We start from the raw sequence: 18,080 nt of genomic DNA, 5'->3' as shown, positions 1-18,080 counted from the left end.
GCAGTGTGCTCTGTGCAAGAGGATGGGGGTGACATTTGCACATCTTTGTGACCTGTTGAGAAGCCCTGAAATGAGGTGTGCTAAGGGTCAAATGAATATTTTCAGTGCAGTATAGAAACAGGCTTCAAATTTGTACTTGACATTTAGTAACTGATTCCATTTTGAGTTCAGTTTTCATTCTTGTCTCTCCTACTCAATTCATACTACTGAGTCTGGTGGTGTGGATCTGCTTCCTTCCATGCGCTTCACCACCGTGAATTTGCTCCTGGAGAACTGCCACTGAGCCACCACTTCTGATGTAGCAATATGGAAAATTCTTTTCCACTGTTTTCTTCTCCCAAGAGCTTTAAAACAAACCAAAACTAACAAAAAAACCCAAGAAATTTCCCAAAACCTAAAATGAAGTACCAGAGCCCTTTGCTTCAAAGCAACTTATTATTTCTGCATATAAATAACCCCCCTTCCTCTTCTGTCTTCTTTCTCTTCCAGGAATGCAGGTTTTGTTTTTCTCTATGCAATGAGATTTGAGCTCTTAAAAATGTTATTCTGTAGACTGGTGACTAGCAGAGGCATGTTCCACTCAAATTTTAAGTCAAAACTGGTAGCCTTTGGCAAAACTACATAGGTTTTCACTTTGACACTAGCCCTGCAACTCCTGACCAGGTATGCAGTTATAAAGAGCAGGCTTTAGCTTTGTTATTCCTGTCCACCTGTACAGAGGAGTGCATTAAGTGCTTATGTTAGTAGAGTATGTATAGTAGATGGTGTCATGAACTGTGTTTTGAAGATGCTGAGGTCAGAAGTGTGGTTGGGGAAGCTGGTAAACAGGGCAAGGGCAGCCTCTCTTGTACATGAGAAGTGCTAGATGACTGGTGACAGCTGATAAAACAGCTGCAAATGTAATGTATGTGGTTGCCTAATAAGTGGCATAGTCCAACCATGTATCACTTCTTGTATTTTAGGTTTGCTCTGGAAAGATATGAAGAATAATTCCAGATGACTATGCTTTATTAGTGAAGTTCAAGATATGCTCGCTCACTGCCTTTCAAAGATGATTATGTCTTTGGGTTTAAGGACTCAGTTGGAGTTGGAGTTTTACGGAGCAACAGAAATGCTCTGTAAAGATCTCTGCTTTCAGGTAGCTTTGGCTAAGGAGAGCGCATGGAAATGTTCAGGGTGATAACAGAACTGGTGCTTGTAGGAACTGACTCCCTTCTACTGTGCTGCCTGTACCAGACACACATGTGGGTGCTTTGAAGGTGCTTTTCACTGTTTTATTTTGCACAGAAATGAGTTACTGCTCTGAAAGTTACCCCCCACTTTGGTCACCAGTGGGCCTGTTGTTCAGAAATGCAGTATGACTACAGCTTTAGCTGCCTTTGTGTCAGGTGTGGATGCCACATGGACTGTAGAGATTTGTTTAATTTGTACTGAAGCCCTTGCTGCTTGTTTGCAAGCTGTATTTAAAAAAAGAATAAGTACTGGAAAATTACAATCTGAACTATGTATGAATTGGTTGAATAAAATCTCCCTCGTCCTGTATGTGTGCTTGTCATTGCTTATTACATACAGTAAACTGAATGGGGTTTTCCTTAAAGGAAAAATAAAATGAGCACAAATGCACTAGTACAGAGATATAAATTTACAGTAAAATAGTCCTTTTGCTCATCCTTGGATTTTTTTTGTTTTGATATATTAATAATGGTTTGGGGTTAAGCCCCTAATCTTTTCTTCATAAACACCACCAAATCCTCTGCTCTTTCAGCTTGTGTAGGGTTCTACAAAATTGTTCATGTATTACAGTGGCATGGATGTCCATGAGCTGCCTTAATAGTACTGTCTTTGATAGCTCATGAATTTGCTGCTACTCTTGTTCTTGTTGATAGCCATTAAAGCAGCTACCAGATGATGGCTGCAGAAATGATGGTGGCAGAAGCTTGAAAGACTACCATTCTCTTGCAAAATGTTGTAACTACACAAATGATATGTGCTGTCAGCGACAGTTTTAAAATAAGCTAGCTGACTTTGAGTGCTTTCTCCTATTAATGCAGTTTGTTCCATGGCTGTAGTGGTCACTTTTTAAGATGGCCCCAGTGCCTTCTACAGAAATGCTCTAACCCCCTGCCCTGTGAAGCACTGGCAAACTGTACTTGGTTGACATGTTAAGGCAAATAGCTGCTGCAGTGATCAGCAAAGCGCTGACAGTCTGTGTTGTATTTTAAGGTACAAGTCAGTAAAGGAGACCTTTAAAAGCCCATCTAGAATTTGATTTGGTTCCCCAGCTGTGCCAGGTTAGAGGCTTCTCCATGGCCCAGGACTCTAAACTCTGCTATTCTGGTAAAAAGTGGGGAAAAAAGGATTCCCAGCATTGGCTTGCAAGAGACCTTGGAGGTTTTTTTTCTTGCAATGTCGTAAAATAGTATAAGAAGCATTCATTGTGTTAATACTTTACTGGTTTCTATCATGTGAGATTCCTTTTAAAGGGATATGGACTGTCTTTGCTTGGTCTCCATGTCAGACTCCTCTTGTTCCCAGGTGCTGTAGCACATAGGAGAGGAAAAGAAAAGGTGCCAGTCACCCAAATGGCTGTTGTGAAATGTACCTTCTGTGAAGAGTAAACATTGACACTAGTTTAAAGCCTCCATTATCATCTCAACCTTTGCTACAAGCAAGCTCTTTGTTTTTTCTTACCGTTTCTGAGGACCAGACAAACCCAGTTACAGCACAGAAGGCAGCTAATTAGGAACACTTGTCTGCTTGAGTGAACTGATGTTTCCAGCTCTTCACATGGTCCACTTAAAAAGAAACTTCATGTCACTCTGGCAGTTGGTAAAGCCAGCAAAGCTGCTCAGCCCTGCTGCTGTAGGGACACTGTGCAGGTGTACGTGTTCAGGTGTATGTGTTTGTGTAGCTTTGGTTTCCACTGTCAGCCAAAAACTTCACAGGCCCATCTTTCTTTGAAATGGAGGCTTGCACATCTGCTCTTTCTGTAGAGCTTTAGACTTAGGTTGCAAGGTATCTAGTGAGAATCAGACCACATAACTAGGTGAAACTTTATATAGAACAAAGTAGACATGATTTTTGAGGAAGCTCAGCTGAGCAAACACGATCTGAATGAAAGAAGATACTCACAGCTCAGAAATAACACTAAGTTTTCAGGTGCTTTTTGGTCATGGGCCGGACTGCAAAATGCCTGCTGTTGTGGTTATAAATCCACTGCTACAAATCTGGACTTTGTAACTGCCTTTGATTCTCGCACCAACAAGGAAGAAAGACTTGGTGTGGAGAGAGGCAAGTGGCAAAGTGTGGAGAGAATGAGTTGCTGCTAAGTAGGTAGTTGGCGAAGTAGCTGCGAAGCAGGTAGTTGTGGCTGCTGCAGCAGAAGGCTTTGATGTCAGATTTGCAGAATGGTTCCTTGGTGCAAATTTGTATTTGGACAGAAGGTTTTCCTAGAAGGATAAAACAGCTGTTTTGAACTCACCTGTTTCTGACTACTTGACAATTGATTTGGGCACAATGACTTCTTAAATGATTTCTTACTGTTTACTTAACTACTTTATTTGGGATCCTTGAAGGAATCACCAGGTGGAATAGGTGGAAAAACACTCCCTTAATAGAACTTAGCCAGCTGTCATGTGGTTTTTGAAATAAGATTGTTGCTAGACACTGTACTGTCTAACTTAGTGTTCCTTTGAATTAATCTACTTCCAAATAGATGTGAGGCACAGGAGCCTTTTCCAGGTAGCTGCAAATGACTGAACATGCTATATTTTCTCCTAATGTGATAAACATGTAAAGCAGCATTTCAAAGTTGGAGCTGATGGGCTCTAATACCCTTTGCTAGATCATGCCACAGGAAGTCTCAGACTTTAGGGTTGTAAAAATGAAGTAGGAAGGGTCTTTGCACAGTTGGTGCTTAAGTACAGAAAACTGATGGTCTTCTGCTCAGCTGTTACAACTCATATGTATAGTAGCGCTGCTGAAGTTACCCAGTGATGGTTTCAACATCTAGCTGTTGTGCTGTCCTTCACAGGTCCCCTTGGATGCAGGATGCCAAGCAGGTTGGACTAAAGTTATGGCTGCTTGTCTTGCCTTCGTTGTTAATGATAAAGTGTGCATGGTACCCCAAGCAGTGCTTTAACAGGTGTAGCTGTATGCCTATGCAATCTAAGGATCAGTGGTGGTGGTTTCTCTGGAGTACACCACCCCCCTACCCCCCCAAATTGAGCATTGCTCTGTCAGATGGAAAAGATACCATGTGTCAGCTAATGATTTGCTTAATAGTGCAGTTAAGCACCAGTGCAATCAATCTAGTGACAGAGTTAAAATTATCTCCTAATTACACTGAGAATCAAAGAAGTCCTGGCTTGTGGGGGGAGGAGGGAAGCCGGGAAGGAGATTGCATTTAAATGCAATTTTAGGAAGGTTTGGGGCATAAAAGGAAGTTCCTGTGACCCCATTAAGGTGAGCCTGACACTTGTGTGAGTTACCTCTAGTCTGGTCAGAATGAGCATTTTAAGCCTCTTGCTGAGCTGAAAATGATGTGGGAAAGCTTATTGAAATCTGTTTCGGGCTATGCAGGCTTTCTTTCTGGATATCTTTCTAACTTCCTTTTATACAAAGTCCATGAGTACTTGTTTTTCTTACCCAGAAGTAAGCCAGTGCCTGAACTAGGAAGTCTCAGAGGTGCTGATTCTTCTGTGCAATTCTTTTAAAGGGGCGGTACCGGGCAGTGGTACAGCACCTCGCTGTGAATCTCCCACTACCTAAGAGGGTACAAGGTGGACCTCGACCAAACTGCAGGGGCTTGTTTGTGACTTGGCAGCGTGGAGGTGGCTGTGAAAGAAACGTCCCCAGGGGCTCCTGCAGCTAATGTCAATTTCCTGGTACACAGCAAGGGACTGCGGTGCCGATGACATCCGTGATGCAGATCAGTGAAGTAACAGCACCACAGCGTGAAGTTGAGTTGGCTGTGCATGCTTGTGGCTTTCAGGCAGCAGGGAGGAGGCGTGCTCTGACTTCCTGCTCTGATTTCTGGAGGCGGGGTTGAGGGGTTTAAACACTATGGAAGCTGCCTCCTTCCAGGGAAATACCTACAGAGCTGACACTTTGGTAAGAGGAGTGATTTGGACAGGATGCTTTCCTAGAGATCTTGCTCCTTTGGTGAAACTAGGTATTTAATCTTCCTTTATTCTTTAGGCAAGACTTTCTGTCTGGAAGATGCAGACTTCCAAAGCGGGAGTTTCAAATTACCTGAGTTAATAATAAATGTGTGTGGGAAACTCCCTGTCCCAGAAGTAGTCCCCTCAACTGCCACATGCTTTCCTACAAACTTGTCAATGCGTTTTTCCACCAGCCCCCAAAACCAAAAGGGTGGTGGTTGTTCAGTGGTCTTGGAGATGATGCTTCTGAATTTTTCAGTGGTCTGGAGGATGGAGGTTTTGGCAAGCCTTTGATAATCCAGAGAGTCATGGTGTCAAACTCATTAAATTTAATGCTCTAAATTTAAATCCATCTTTCTTTTCTACAATAGGCAAGGAAGAAGGTAAGGAGAACAGCAGTTATTACTGATCAGACTTAATACTGTGTAATGTTGATCTGTCAAACTTACTTCCGTATTATTAAATACAGTATATATTAATAACAAATTGTGCCTACCATGAGAAATACAACAGGTCTCACTTACAAATGTTTCCAAACCAACGACCGCTAACAGACTATGTTCTAGCCTGTAAAACTGTTACTGTATCTCTTTGTTATGGTTATTAATTTAAAAAGTTGAAATCCTGTGTTTCGTGGAGTATGTGATGGTAGCAGCCCCCTGGTGTAAGTAGAGGCTTGTGACAACTTGTAATTGGTGATGGTCTTATTCAGAAAAGCTGGAACAGGCCAGTGTTTTCCTGATCTTGCCAATGCAGCTTAACTTCATAAATACCTTTTTAGCTGTTGCATGCTGAGAACCTCTCGGTGCCACCAGAAGATCTGGTGAACTTAAATTAATTCTGTTGCTCTTGTCTGTAGACATATTGGAATGAATCTTCCCTGGTTTCTAATGTGGAAAAGAAAGTTTTCTTAAGAGGAGAAGGGTGTGCCAGTCACCCACCTCCCATGCATGATTTCACAGACTGTATTCAAACTCTTGCAGTTGTAACTTGGTCTTAATTCTTTCCCATGCATTTTTTTTCCCCGAGATAATAGTGATGTTCTTGAATTGAAGCATTGCAATGTAGAGGTGACTCTCTCTTGCCTTTTTAAATTGAAATGTCCTGTGCCCACTATGGGAGAGGGCTGGGTAAAAGGATTTTTGTTTGCTCTACAACCTCCTTATTGATAGTAGCACCAGGTTTTTCTAAGTGCCACCACAAAAATCATCGTATCTGTGGACAAACCATCTCTTCTTGTCATCCATGTGAGATGTACTCTGGCTGAGTGGATTTGCTGTGTTTCAATATTCCTGAAATAATACTGTTCGCAGTTTGTGCAGTGTCCTGCTCTGCCATGCAACGTTGTAGCAAGGCCGTGACCTGTGTTCCTTGTTGCGCTAGCTACTGCTTTTCACGCCATGCTTTGTGCATGTTTTTGGTTTCCATCATGACTGTTTTCCCTTAGAAATTAGTGATCTTTGATATTTAATCTGGACTTGCTGTAAGTATTACTGGTTTGTGTGTCTATAACAGTGGTCTGCTTTCCCACTGACTTTTTTGCATCTACAGCTCTTCTATGGCATTGCCTCGTATTCAGCTGGACAGCCACTTGTACTGCTTACAGCCATCTATTTTAGTACTTCTCTTAATGCCTTCTCAATAGCTAATGTGTTTTCACTGCTGTGCTGAGAAAGCCGAAACTTTGCATGCTATCTGAATCAATTTGAGAGTGCTATCAGGGGACTTGGTCTCTGCAAATACAAACTATTTGGTTGGAAGTGTCTGGGCCTTGTACCTGAACTCTTAACAAGTAATGCCTTGCTGCTTTCTGTCTTGCTTCAGTAATAAGCTTTGTCTATACTTAAAAAAAAAAAAAAAAAAATTACTGTCATAAGAGAAATCTGCTTTCAATGTCTCCTGAGAATATTTCTGGACATGCAAGCTTTTAGCAGATGGAGTTGGAAATAATCATGACTAGCAGCTATGACAGCTAATTGTGGTTCACTTACAAGTTGTTTTGATCCAGTTCACCCATCAGTGAAGTAGCATAAGCAGGCAGGGATTAAAGAAACCAATTATTACAATTGAGTCCTAAACCTGACTCATTCTGCCTTTGTGTCTAGATCTTCTAAGCTTGTTGATAGGTATTTTGGAGATGATTGCGAGCTGTGCCTTGGTGCCAGTACAAGACTACAGAGCTGTGAACCCAGCAGACTTCACAAGCATAGGGGTGCTTTGAAGACAAGGCAGAGTCCTACCAGTACGTCAGCTGTGGAAACTTGCTCTCTTCACCGTTTGTTCACTCCATACAGCCAAAATAAGACTACAGCAAGCCTCAGATGGAAACTCCAAACTGCTTTAAGACAATGACATCTTAAAGTGGGAAGTGGCCTTATTGTATAGGAACTTCAGCTTTTCTTGTTAAGGAATGACCCAAACTGACTGTGATTGGTCCTGGTGAAGGTCCTGATAAATCTTCTGGTGCGTTTAGCCTGTTCTCACATGAAGTCCCTGTAATGCAGACAGCATGGCCAAGTAAAGTGTAAGTTGTCTCCAGTGCTGTGGTGGTTCTGTAACAACTTGTTTGCAAGGTGTGGGTGGTTGTAGGGGGAGGTTTCTGGCTCTTTGCTCACTATCTGACACCAAGGCAGGGGGTGAAACTGTTGGAAGGAAGTATATGTATCTGGGAAATTGAGGGGGCTTTTACCCAACTTGCATTAGCACAGGCTGTGGACCTGTGTGTGAGATGGTACAGTTGTGTGGTGGCAGACAGGGGCTCTCTGGCCTCTTAAGACCATCCCTGTAGAGATTCAAGAATCTGACCTGGGATTCAAGGTTGAAAGAACTTTAAGCAATAATTAGCACTGGATCAAAGGAAAAGTCCTGGTTCCCAGGTCTATTTACTGTAGTGAAAAAGCATTAAAAAGGTTCTGGGGAAGAGGAGTATGGAGAGTATCCTATTCTGTACAAGCTGAGCCAGCGTCCTTGTTTGGATCGAAAGCATATGTTTTGAAGTCCTTACCTTGATGCCTGTCCCTTTGTGTTGTTTTTTTTTTTTTCCACGGAAGCTTTTTTGCTCTGTTTCATGTGTATGTTTAATTTTCCTGAGAAGAATGATTCAATTTTCATTAACTAGCTGAGACTGTCAATGAAAATACAAACTGTAAAGGTGTCTCTGACAGCTTGTATAATTCAGAGCCAAATTGTAAATTGCTGCCTTCTAGGCCACTGAACACCTATCACAATATATTAAACCCAGTTTAATTGATTTTGAAAAGCTTTAAGGAAGTGGCCTAGCCAAAGATCTCCCATTACTTTCCATTCCAGATCCCCCTCTCCCAAGATAATGTCTTTTTCCAGGGCTGTTGATTTTTAAATGGTCTTAATGACTAGAAAAAATGGTCTTTTTTTCTAGTGCATTGTTTCCAAGGCTTCTCAGTCTCTTAATGTGAACTAAGCATCAGTATTCACACTGGAAAGTGTGAACCACAAACCCTTTGTAGCATGCGTATCTCTGACGTGGTTTACAGACTCTAATTTGGCAAGTATTTCAAATCTGCTTTTCAGGACTGGCTGTTGAAAACTGATTTGTTTTGTGTTGGATCTTCCTTGTGTCTTACTCTTTGGATGAAGCTGCAACGGTTTCTGTGGGAAAAATCTTTAGATGGTTAGAGGTGTAAACATGGTAAATGTTATGTTCTGGATTTCTAAAACAAAAGAAAAATATTTGAGCTGAAACAATCTGAGAAATTGCAATTAAAATCCTACTAAAACAATCCTTGTGATCTGAATGATATAGAATTAGGAGAAAACTATTTTTAAACCAAAACACAAAACGAAACCAAATGTTTAGGAACCCCTTTCATAATGCTCCCCTATAATCTTAGTTTATTACGTATACTGGTAGTAGATAACTTGATAACCATTGAAAATGTGTAGGGAAGTTTTTGGTCTGTTTTTCTTTAAGGTTCTTTAACTAGTGATTTAACATAGATGTGTTGACTTAATTAGTCATTATATAAACTAAAGATGTGTTTTTGCATACTGCATGTGTCCATAAACCCAGTTTCAACTAGTTTCTGTAAGATAGAGGATGGAGGTGCAGGAAGTGACAGAATTAATTGGCGCTGACGAGGGCCTGGCTGCAGGCTCTGTGGTGGCACGTAATGGGGAGAAGCAGCCCTTCATTAGGGTGTTCAGCCACTAGTCCCACCATGCTCAGTTTGATGGACATGACTGAGCTCGCTCTGAGGACAGCACTGGCTGTCAGATGAAATAATTGACTTCAGTTATTAGCTTTCCTGAAACTTTGTTTAGCTGTTAGTGCCTCTGTTGTGCGTTCATGTATTGAAGTGTAATTACATTGTTCAGTTTTGTAGCACAGTAATTCTGTGCAGGAGATGCCAAAATTAATAGCTTTGAGCTATTGAGTGCTACTGGGAGATGCCATTACAGTCATTTCCTTTATCAGTGGTCAATTAAATAAAAACCTTTTGATCTCTGGGTCTCCTCCTTATCTTCCCAGAGATGACTGATGATGGTCAGTGCAGGCACTGGAGTTCCAATCAGACCCATTTGCTGCTGAGGTTGGGAACCAGGTGGGTTTGGGGAGCAGTCCCATAAATGATAAATGCTTGCCTCTTCCAGAGGAGCAGGACCAAAGTGGCTCTTCTGTGTGCTCCCTAGCCAGCCTGGAACTGTAACACAGCAGTTTTGAGGAGCTTGGGAAATACCTCTAAGTTGGCATTTCCAAAACTACACAAAATGCTATCAGGTACAATATGGCTGTTCCTTGTGCTGTACAGAAGGGGTCAACCCCAGTTTCCTATCTCCTCGCGGAGAGTCCAGGTGAGATGAGCAGAGGGAAGTCTAACTGGGAAACTTTCAAAATTGAATTTAACACGCTATTTAGACATCAGGTTCAAAATAAGTGTGTTTGTGTTCTTACTGCACTTCATTAGTATATCCAGAAAGACCTGCCTCTGCAGAGCACTGCCTGTCACTTGTGTTTAACTTCTGCTGCGTTGCCTTCTCTAGGCACATACCTATGGCACACAGTAGGTGAGCATTGCTCCATTTCCTCTCTCAGGGTGGAGGTGGGAGGCCATCCTCTGAGATAGTCAGGTACAAGGTACATAGTTAACTAAAGGATATTAAACATTAACATACAGGGATATTAAGTTTTCATAGAAGTTTCCTTGATTTGTGGTCTGGTAGCAAAATGTAACAGTGGTCCTTAATGGCTTTAAGATATTAATATTTTTTTTGTTTGAATTTTTTTTCGTTTTCTTCTGTTGCTCTCATATGACAATAACTTGCCAGGGAACATAAGTGATTTAGAAGTCAGAGTTGCACAGTAACAAATTTTATGGCAGATAGCATATCTAGGGGAAGAATGTCAGGTATTGGCTTTTAATCAAATGGAAGATTTTTCTAGGGCTTCATGATAAGCTGTGTGTCAGACTAGTAAAAGGATTGATTTTTACTGTACTAATCACACCCAATAGTGAACTGATGCAAACTGAACCTAGACAGAGAAGCAGCATGCCAAGCTGAATGTCCTAAGCTTTGGTATTTCTTACAGAAGAAACTTGGCCAATGTTAATTGGCCACAGGTATTTGTAGCTGTTTATCAAACCTATGTTGTTTTGTCTTAGGACCTGAACTGAATGTGAGAGTATCTGTAAACTTTATCTGGCACTTCTGGGTGTTAAAATACTTTTAAAGTCCCCAACTAAGTGCCTTGTAAAGGATTCAATCCTAAAGCTAATTTGTTCTCCATGCTTACCCTGTAAGACTCATCATCTGGGAGAAGGAACTACTTCTTGTCGTTAATGCTTGAACTGAATTGATGTGGCTTCGGGTACAAAGGAACTGCCTCTTACTGTCTGAGGCATTCCTCCGCAAAGACTACTTATGGTTCTGCTCCACCAGTTCCCTTTTTGGACCAGACCCAGGTAAGGTTAGATAGAGAGGCGAGATTTTTTTTTTTTTGGTGGTGTTCTTTCCTGCAGGAAAATCAGCAGGGAATTGATGTAGGACTCTCCCAGTACTGGGATGTACTGGGCTGCTGTGGCTTGCAGAGTGTTGTACCACTCTATATTTCAGAGTGTACACCTTCAGAGAAGCTGCACGTATGCTGGCACTGACTCTAAAGTCTGCAAGAGCCTGCTGTTTCTTTTCAAGAGCTGAAAGCAAGGTTCCCTCGTTTCTGAGTTTATTTCCCTGGAAAACCAGTGTGAGTTGGCTGCTCCCCAGCATGCACCAAGGCAGAAGGAATTTCCTTGCACTTGCGGAAATCTCACTTCATAGCTCTGCTTATTGTTTCATTCTTGATGTTGTAAGTGCCAAGGATGTGTCAGTTAGCTGCTCTTTCCTCGCAGGGAAGCTCTTTATGCAGTATGGCAGCAAGGTGGGAGAAGAGGGCTAAGAGCTCTGTCTTTGTTATAGCCAGTTTAAAATAAAAAGGAATTGCCTAATGGGGTTGATAAGTGCTAGAGGCAGAAAAAAAACAAACAAAAAAACCCCGACCAAGACAACAGTAAACTGCCCTGGGGGAATCGCTGAGGGGAATCCATCTGATTCCTTCTCTCTGGTTATACAGTATTCAGCTGTGAGTGGCTGAGGGAGACCAAGTCATGAACCTGCAATCAGTGGGATCAAAACTCACTACATTCTTTAAACTCTTTTTAAACCAGTGTTGGAAGCTCCTTTAGTTTGAGAAGAGAGGTACCATCCTTTTCAGTACAGAAAGATTCAATTAATGAATCTGGAAATTAGTGAAAGGAATTCAGCTCTGCCTCATCTTTGTGCTCAGGTTTAAAGCTGACACAGGCTTAAATGTATCATGGTATTTTGTTTGGTTTCTGTTTTTCAAGCCTTCAGAATGCTGGAGAAAACTCCAGGAAAGCAAAAATAGTGAAACCGTGATCTGGCATCACAAACTGCAAGTGAGATGTTCCAGCCCTGCTTTGGGTTGCCTGCTAGAGGTAGGAAGGACTGTGCGAAGTTTGGATGAAAGAGGAAGTATGGTGGTCTGGTGTACCGTAGCTGCTATCTGTTTCAAGTAAAGTAGGAATAGTGTAATTCTCTAAGTTGTTGACATTTGCAATAAAATTAAGAATATACACTGAAAAAAGGTTTTGTTTTGGGTTTTTGTTTTGATTTTGTTTTTTTTTTTGGTTGGGGGAAAAGTGGTGTGGATGGTGGCAAGGGAAGCACCTGTTAAAAGCAGTAGAGACTGCTTGACCGATGTGCTTAACAAGTCTGTTGAACTTTTTCCCTTTCATTACCTCCTCTTCCCTCTCTTGCCCCCAAAAGGCTCTATCAAAGCCATCAAAAGCAGTGATGTTCCTGTTATGAGACTTATCATTGCAGCATCTCCACAGCAGCAGTAATGCCTGGGAGAAAGGCGCAATGAAGAACACGGAGCAGTTGCTTCATTCCTTTTTTTTTTTTTTCCCTTTTTTGCAAAGAATGAATCTCCTTCCTCCTACCCCCACCTCTTCCTGGTCACTGTGGATTACCTGTTTCTTTTTAGGCAGATGGGCAAAGGAAGCAGGATGAGAAGGGAATATTTATAGCTCACCTCCTGTTTATGTTCCTTTGCTAGCAGATGTGATGAAGCTCTGTACTAATGCTGGAAGAAGAGAAAATACAGGCAGGAATGAGAAGTGTGGCAAATGAAGACCACTTGCTACTGTGTAGGTTGTACGAAGTGCTTCCAAATGCAAAGATGAACACTTCCCACATCTTACTGGCATTGCCTTTTTTGTGTCCGTCTCCTCAGCCCAATTTTAAAACAAAAAACAAAACCAAAGAGAAACAGCATTGCAGTACAGACAGGTTCTCATTTGCTTGACCTTCATCCGCAGAAACGTTGCCCTATGGAGGCAGTGGGTGCGAAATGTTCTTTTCGGGGCAAAATCTGACCTCTCGAGTGGGATATCAGCAAGGGCGTACTGGCAAAGAGAACAAGAAATGAGTTCAAGCCAGTGGGAGTTAATCAGGCAAGTGCTCGGGTCCTGGGAGACAAGCTGTATGGTTTAAAAAGGCAGCAGTTTGGAGTTGTTGGAAACCAGGGAGAAAGTTGTCCTTGGGGTGCGGGGCACCTTCACAGCAGCTGTGCTACAGGAGCATGGCTCCCAGGTACAAGGGCTTTCCCACCATGCTCCCCTCTCTGACCAAGTGTTTGGGGGTTTTGTATGCCAGCTTGCTGCAGGGCAGCAACGCGGTGTGGTTTGAGTGTTACCCTTGCAAGAGCAAGCACTGTTTTATTGTGTACCAGGCTCTCAAGCAGAAGCACGGTGTGTGCCTTGAAGGAAGTACTTCACTATGCAAACGTATCCAGAGACCGTAGCAAAAAGTTGGAGGGGATCTTCCATACAAGGTTACAGATTTGTTGAACAAATCCCTGGTAAAGTTGGGCTCAATTTCAGAGGAAGATAGAGATTTTTCAAAGCGAAATCATGGAAGCAGCCCAAGGTGTCCAGATGTCTCAAAAGAACTGAGGTGACAAAGAAGGGGGTGAGACATGCAGGCAGATACCTCCGATGCCAGACTGGCCCATTTTTATCTCTTTGGAGGTTTCTGAGGAAGCCAGGGAAGATTCTGAAGGCATTTGAAATTAGCAGGGCTGTGCCTGGGTGCTGGCAGCAGCAGCATCCCTCTTCAGTGGTGTCGTGGGTATAAGGGCCACTGTCAAGTCTTCTCCTTGTCGCCTTGCTGTCCTCAGGCCTGTGTGAGGGACTGCTGTAGGAGTCTTCCTTGTCTGGGAACTGAAAAGGTCTTGTCTGTGCTCAGAGCCCTGCATTGGTTCATACATGAAGGACTTTATTTGCAACCTTTGCTTTAATAGTTGCTGTATTGGGTGTCCAGGGAGCTGACAGTGGGGCTAAGGTGTCTCTGAGGAGAGGCTGGGGCTACCTCAGGCCGGTTCCACTGGCCTCTGGCAAGGCACGGCCCAGCCTCTCTGCCCTTGGCAATGGGGAAACTGAGGTAAGAAAGGGGGAAAATGCTGGAAAAAGGAGAGGAATGAGGGGAAAAAAAAGTGAGGAACAGCCCTGCAATCACCAAGAAGGAGGAGGTGCTCCAGGCACTGGGGCAGAGACTCCCCTTCCACCTGTGGGGAGGCCATGGTTGGGCAAGTATCCATGCTGCTCTGGCATGGGGCGCTCCACAGGCTGCAGTGCGGATGTTTCCAGAATGAACCCCCGTTCCCCCATGCCTCTCAAGGGGATGAAGAAGTTGGAATGAAGGGGTAAGGTGGATTGTGGAAAAAGGTGTGAGGTGGTGAGAAGGTGTGTTCATTTCTGTTTGTTTCTTGCTGTTATCTACTTTAATTGGCAAAAAATCAACTTCCCCAAGTCTAGTCTGTTATGCCTGCAACAGTGATCGGTGAGTGATCTCCCTGCCTTTACCCCGACCCATGAGCTTTTTCATCTTGTTGTTTCCCCCCCCGCCATCCTGTTGAGGAGGGGGATGAGAAAGCGGCTGGGTGGGCAGCTGGTCATGGTCAAACCACCACAGTTGTATGTACTTAAATCCAGTAGGAACTTATGTACTGGCATAAAAATATTAGTGGTTTTGATAAGTTACACATCATGGAGCTTGGACAGCAGATTTCTGGTCAGAAATGCTCTGTCTCTCCTCTGGTTTGCAAACACAGCTGGTGTGAGGGGGAAGCAAAATGGCAGGAAAAAAGGGACCCAGTGACTTACAATGAAAGTACTGTTTCAGAGAGATCAAAATGTAACAGACTGAGTACAGGAGTAGAAGTAGCTGGAGCCCTAAAATGAGGCAAAGATCAATAAATGGAGCTCTTCAGCACTTTTGAGGTGGGTGACTTGGGTTACTGTGATTGTTTGGGGAAGCTCACAGCACTTTTTGTCACTGAGATGCTAGCCAGGAGGCTTTAGGATAACCGCTATTACAGCCAGGAAAGATGTTCAGTTTTTCATCCTGTGAAAGTCAGGATAGAGAGGAAAATAGCTGTTGCTTGCTGGAAAAGGTGAGCTGCTTCATGTCTGACTTAAGGCAGCCTTGTTTAAAGGAGGCCCTTCATAAATTGTAAAATAGATGTTGCAGCTGGCACTTGCAAATGTATCTCTTAAAGATTTCAATCATAGTAAGAAATTTTTACATGGAGAATACTGTCTTTCACAAAAGCTCTGCAGCTTTTGCTGCACTGGTACTCCAGGTAATCAGTTAACGGCATTTTTTATTTGTGTTCTAGATTAAGATATTAACCTTTTCCATGCTTGGGGTGTGTTTGTGTTTTGGTTTTGTGGGGGGTTTTTGTTTGGTGGTTGTTGTTGTTGTTTTTTTCTTGACAACTTCTTTTCTGATTTTAATTAGGGTTTGGAGACTTGGTACCCCGAAGTTGTTACCATTCTATCATTGGTAATTACATAAAATGCAGAATATGAGCTTTTCCAGATTGCTCCCTCTTTTCCCATCAGAGAGCATTCATTGGTAGATAAAAGGCTAGTTTTTGCCATTAGAGCTTTGATTAACTTTGTCACCCATGTAGAATTGAGATGGCTATATTAGGACCTATAGAGATACTGTTATTTTTACCTTTGGATTATCCAATATAGACCTTGATAAGGCTGGAGGAAGTGTTAGTTTTAGACAAAGGACTGGGTTTTTTTTTTCCTCTTGCTCCCTTAATTATTCTGGGAGTGAAGCTGCTGCGTAACCCCGAGCCTCTTAACATGCATCTTACTGCAGATAAGACAGGAAATGAAGGATCAAATGCATGTGAAAAGTGAATTCCTGCATCTGTTCTCCTGAGATCCAAAAAGTTATTCTGGCACTTAAAGCTTCTGATTTCAGTTGTCTGGCTTTAGTGCTTTTCACACTTCAAATATCGCTTATTTTGGAAGTGGTGGACAAGTCTGTCTCAACTGAAACCTGGATGTAGTTATTCCATACTTCATTGCTGAAGTGGTGAGCTGTTGACTGTTTATCTGCAGGCAAATGATCATGAGATCTGGTTAGCAAAGCTTTAAACAAGTTCCTTTCCTCCACTCTGCAACTGCTTCAGTCCCAAGCCTCAGCCTTCTGGCACATTTCTGCATAAAGCTGTTGAATTGCAGACGTTGGGTAAAGGGCTCAGATGTTTCTCTCCATCTCAATTTTAAAACAGCCACTCTTCAAGAATAAAAATGATTGATTCCTTAAGCTCTCACTAACCTTGGGTAGCAGGAGATGGTGTTTAGGTCACTGCTGACTTTGAGTTCATTTGTTCCTTTTTTTCTTTTCCTAACCAGTAGAGACTGTTTTCTTAGATAAGAAATTTCTAACAGCAGTGTGTATCACAAGGTGCAGTTCAGAACTGTAGGAGTGACAGATATGTATAGTTTAACCAGCGTCTCTTTCTGTAAAATGTAATGGCAGCATACTGCTGTGGGGTTAATGAAACGTAGAGTTGGTTCAGACCTGAACCAGGGTGAAAGAATTGTCCAAGACGTTCAATCTGGGGACACCTCAGCTTTTTGGTAAGTCACCTAACATTCCCTGTCTTTCAACCCATTTTGCCTTTTCCCCTGTTCTTGCCTGTGTTGTATGAGGGCAGGAGACTTCTGGAGCTAGCTTACACCTGTCAAATGCTAATGGCCTTAAGGTAAAGTCTTTGCAGATGCTAGCTGATAATATCTTTCAGTTATATAGCTCTCTTGCCATGGAATAACACTGGATTTAGTGGGTTTTAGGATTTTCTGAAAACTGCTACTAAATTTTTGGGCTGCCGTGCAAATCTGGTAGAATGGCAGGCTCTTGATGTGCAGTATTTCAAAAACAGATGATTAATGCTATGTAAAAGGGAAGAGTAAAGCAGTGAAAAGCACATATCACAAAATGCCAGCTCTGCCATGGGATCAGGTAAAATAAGTATATAAACAGTGCTTTGTGGTAGTGTTCTCTGACAGGAGGTTTTATGTCTCACTGTATAAATTCTGCCCGCTTACTATTGGATCTGGTCTGATACTATTTTTAGAAGGATTAAAATTGAAGTTGCTGGTTTCAAATAGGAAAAGGTATTTTTTTAAACTTTCTATAGAGGCTTCCCCTCCCTAGGTAAAATTTGGTTCTGAGAACTGGCTTACGTATGGTGTGGCTTCTGATCATTGAAGCTTCTGACTTTTTTCATAATATAATAGTGATGCCAAGACAGTGGAGCTTGATTTGTCCAGGATGCGAGGCTGTATCTGTGTCTGTGTCTTGCTTGGATGCTTTTTGAGTTTTAAACCTGTTTTTCTTTGGCGGGTGGGGGGGTGTCCTGGTTGCTCAGCAGTAGCACATGGATGTTTGTCAGTCCAGAAGACTTGCTATTTTTCAAATGTAAAAAGGTAAATTTGCCCTTTGGTTCCCAACATGTAGGGTGTTGGTGTTTTAGGGTTTTTTTGTTTTTGTTTTAAAAACCATCACTTTTACCAAAACATGCAACTTCCCACTTAAGTTCAGTTACAGCTATTTAATGCCCAGTTCTCTCTTCCTGTTAGCTGCCTGTCTGACTTGACTGTGGGAAGCTGAAAATGCAATTGCAATGAGAAAAATTGAAAATTACTTGACTGATTTTTTTTTCATTGTCAAGACTGAGAAAAATTGAGTGTAAATACAGCACAAATGAGAGCGAATTTCCAGAGCTGTCAATGCATTGACCGCCTGGGCCATAGATCCTGCTTTCAAGACTAGTGTAGTTGAAACTATCCTCAATTTGCATACCAGGCTTCAGAAGAAAAGTGAAGTAGCAAATAAAGCTGTTTTAAGTAGATTATTGAAAGCAACCTCACAAAATATGGAGGTCTGGACAACCTGGCAGAGAAATAATTAACAGCCTGTGCTTTGTTTACAAACTTTCATTAGAAATTTACTTTAAAAACAAGGCCTACCTGTGAGATACCTTTATAGAAATGCATGTTTGGCATCTGTATT

The 18,080-nt window shown here is 42.2% G+C and overlaps 1 protein-coding gene across 3 annotated transcripts in view; it reads left to right on the top strand.

The window, feature by feature from the left end:
* The window catches only part of MCU (mitochondrial calcium uniporter), a 95,483-nt gene that overhangs the window by 63,278 nt on the left and 14,125 nt on the right, over positions 1-18,080 (top strand). The window lies entirely within an intron of this gene.

The sequence above is a fragment of the Ciconia boyciana genome, chromosome 8, assembly GCF_034638445.1.
Source record: "Ciconia boyciana chromosome 8, ASM3463844v1, whole genome shotgun sequence".
Classification (NCBI taxonomy): domain Eukaryota; kingdom Metazoa; phylum Chordata; class Aves; order Ciconiiformes; family Ciconiidae; genus Ciconia; species Ciconia boyciana.
The sequence above is the reverse complement of the archived record's forward strand: the minus strand, read 5'-3'. Positions and strand labels throughout refer to the sequence as shown.